Below are 4,154 nucleotides of genomic sequence, written 5' to 3'. Positions count from 1 at the left end.
TGAGCTTGCCCATTAACGTCACCGATAACTGATTAAATCCGCTCGAAATATGGATGATTTGTAGGTGGCTTTGCTTTTTGCTCTTGACAGCATCAAAGTTTCATCAGACATAAATTGTCAGCTCGATTGAGTGCAAGCTTTTATCGATATTCTATCGACAAGGAGCATTTATTCTGTTTTGCCACTTACGCAACAGCTATGGCTTTAACCTTTGCAGGATCTGCTTTAACGCTTCGCTTCCTAATGAAGCATCCTAAAAACGAAATTTCTCCTGCAACGTATATGTATTTAATAACGTTGGCATACAACTTAATGTGCGCATGCAGCATGCACTCGAGCACGGCTCGCAAATGGGCTGTGTGTGTTTTCTTACATCCGACCGACCCTGACGCGCATAACTTCGGATACAAATGTCAGTAAGTCTGTGCATAACCTTGATGAGGCCGGAGCAGTTGCGCCACTAGACGATTAAACGTTGCCGGGACGTTGGAAAGTCCATGTAGCACTACAAAGCACTCCCATAGCATTCCGCTTGGGGTGCTAACCGCTGTAAGCGGGATGTCACTAGCTCGCATAAGCATCTGACAAAAGCATAACTAAGTGGAGCGCACTTTACCTCCTACATCCCACTATATTGTTCTGAAGGACGTTCTTTAAAAGAATTGATGTCTGTGCTGGTATGGTAGCAGCATTAAGCACAATGCGCCATTTACCATTTGGCTTTTCGACACAAAACGTCGGAGTCGAGTGGGAAAATTTGCTCTCGTACCATGCTAGACTCGTGCTAAGCACGAAAGAAGTCATCGATGACGTCACACTGTTCCTTTGGTAAAGGCCGCTGTCGTATATACAATTTATGGTTCCAGGAACCAAGTCACTTTCATGACGTACACCTCTGTCAGGAGGTAATGCTGACGGTGCATTTCGACACATTTCGTCTTAATATTCATTTGCTTAGAAAAAGAATAAATAGTGGACTGTTTAGGATCGATGATTTAATTCGCGCAATGATTGCCGCATTCGTTTCCGTAAGAACAGCTTCATCCATAAACGACGATTAATTTAACTCAATATCTGGTCGAATTACCACCATCTCAGATATTCACCAGCCTTTAAGACCTAGCCAAACTCATCGACAAACATTTCGTCGAGCTTTAAGAGAGCGTGTAGCGATGAGATAGCCTCAAGCTTATATCACCTTCAACGTTACCAGTCACACTATTAACAAGTGCATATAGCTTCTCGCTATTATCACAGTGTGACATGGTAGTTGCGTCGCGTCTCGCCGTATCCGACTTTCCGATGCGGGGCAATGCACTTCATAGAGGCCGGAACGTGCATGTTCCCAAGTTGTGCAGGTTCAACAACCTTAGTTTACTCTATACAAGAGCCTATGTTCACTCCGATATCCGATGAGGAGTAACGCAACTTAAACACATCAAATTTTCTTCAAAGGGACGACGTAGAGCATAGCTGCACGACGCTCCTGAGACAATATAAATTGACCATGGCTTATCGAAGCCCTTAATACTCGCCCTTGCGACTAACAAGTAGGACTTGTAGTCACGACCCGTGCTGTTAACCCTAGGGCTCTGTGGCTAAACTCTGTTGACCCTTACCTCCTAGAAGTCCGAAAATCCTTAGTAGGACGCCCCACCCCTATTGGGTATCGGCGTTTTCCCGAACCGTTTCAGAGTTCTGGTAGGAGGTAGTGTTACTGCTCTTTCGAGCTTTGCGCGGTTTTGCGACGGACAAGCCGGGCGCAAGTGCTTAGTACTCCGGCACATATAAATTTTACGGATGTCTCTGGTGTTCCACAGCTTGAATCTGTTCTTTTTTCCTTAACAAGGCTAAGACTCATGTGCTCCAATCTGTTAGACACACCTAATGTGCACGAAGAGCTTTTACAATTTTTTTGGCGTAGTGGCGCGAGAAGACTTAAAGGTCGAACTCGGCACGTAACGCCATGGCAACAGTCGCTTTAAAGTAGCAGGATGGAATCGGTACAATTTCGTCCCGGCAAACCCCTGACTAAAATCGCTTCTTGCACTGGGATTTGATGATGAACGGTAATAATTACTCTTATATGTTGAACATAGTCCCGAAGGTTCCGTTTACCAGCTAAAAATCGTGACCGCAATCAAAACTTCTGATCTGGCGGTGAAACACGCCGAAATCAAACGGAGCGCGTGCGTAGAGACAAGGAGTGAAGAATGGCTACGGGTGCGAGTACAATGATTGCTGTCGGCACTTGTCTTCCGATTATACTACGTGCGTCAAGCCAAGGAGCGTATTTTGACTTTCGAATTCTTGACCCGAATCATACCGTCGAACGTACCCGAGTTTACTGGCATTCGAAGAGAATACCGGATATACGAGACTCCCAACGCGAGTTGTGCGTTTGATGTTAGTATCAAACTGCTTATAAAGTTTAATTGCCAAGTATCCACTGAAGCGACTGAAGCGACCGATCAGATCCTCACGTGCAAATGTGGCAAAAGCAGTTGCCTCGATGATGCATTCTATATTGACCGCAATCCGCAACATTTAGAAATGTATTCAGACTGGTATCGGAATGGCAAACTTGTACTCATTTGCTGTTTCGCGAATCCCACGTGTAAAAAATGTTGTGTACTGACATGCTACATGTGATGCCCATTTAATGGCTCTATCACCGAGCTTAGAAATGGCCAAGACCACCTTTTGTTGTTTTGTTAGGAGCATGGCAGAGGCTATCACCACATCCATCTGCTTGATCCAAAAAAGGAGGTTTATTTTCTCTTTACTCTCATATGTCTTAAAATTGACAACAAGAGGGCATGCCTTATGCTCCGGGTTTTGTACAAAAATGTACCTAGTCGGCATAGATACTGTTAAATAGTCCTGTCCGAAGGGAACATTCATATTGCATAAAGGCTTCAAGTCTTGCATTCAGAACCTGTGGGCACTGGGAATTGATGAGTTCTATGTGATCTAGCCCAAAAAAGTTTGAGCTTCTCAATTTCGCCCCTGAAGTTCGGGGGGAATATCCATTGTAGCAGACGCTTAGTCTTACAAAAACACATGCGTAGATTGACGACAAATGGTAACAGGTGTAGCGAAGCTACATCGCTCCTTATGTCAGAGAAAGCATTATAGACTCACGAGTCACTTAGTCTAATAGAACTTATAAGGGTTATAACTGTGTGAGTCGTACAAGCTCGTAGAGCTTAATAAATTGCAGTTCAAGGGACAGTAATTCGTAGAAATGAGTGGCAACTAGTGCCAGAACGTATATCTCTATCCGAAACTAATTCACGGGGTAACCCATGGAGTTTGAATACCGTGTCGATAAAGACACGGGCACAACCCGGAGCCGTAATCGACTCTGGTACCGCAGCAAGGTGTACCATCTTGCTGAATCTGTCTACAAAAACAAGGATTCCATTGTTTTTGTGTTCGTCTTCGGGAAATCCGAAGACGAAGTCCATAGATACGGACTGCCAACACTCTGCCGGGAGTGGTAGAGGTTGATGAGGTGCGCGGGATGAAGGGCTAGGCTTCACCCGTTGACAAACCTCGCAAGCACGAATGTACTTGCGCACAAACTGATACTGGCGGGGCCAGTAAAAGTATCGACTTACCGTGAGGTAAGTCTTCTCACGTCCACGATGTCCACTTGTTGGAGCATCGTGACACTCATACATGATGCGCAAGCGCAAATCATTGTGAGTCGGGACGACGACACGTGGGGTGTCGCCGGTAACGGCTGTGTAATACAATAAGCCGTTACGTGTTGTGTATCGATCGGATGACGATCGATATAAAGCCGGTAGATCTTTAAAAGATTTATCGGATGGATTCATTAAATGATCCATCAGACAAAGAAGGTCCTTATCTTCTTTATAGGCTTTCTTTATTTCATCAACTAAGGTTGATGATGGAACACTCGTAGTGAGTGTTGCAACAGTAAGATCACTTTTACTGTTGGGGTGCACTGCTGACTCGAAATCGGGTCGGCGTGATAACGCATCAGCGACGACATTAAGTCGTCCTGGTTTATATTCGACGGAGAAGTTATACTCCGCGAAGAAGGATAGCCACCTCGCCATTCTTTGCGAGAGGTGTGGGCTATTGACGGCCGTGCGTAATGACGCATGGTCCGTATATACGAT

Source organism: Bremia lactucae, linkage group LG5 (assembly GCF_004359215.1).
Source record: "Bremia lactucae strain SF5 linkage group LG5, whole genome shotgun sequence".
Classification (NCBI taxonomy): Eukaryota; Oomycota; class Peronosporomycetes; order Peronosporales; family Peronosporaceae; genus Bremia; species Bremia lactucae.
The sequence above is the reverse complement of the archived record's forward strand: the minus strand, read 5'-3'. Positions refer to the sequence as shown.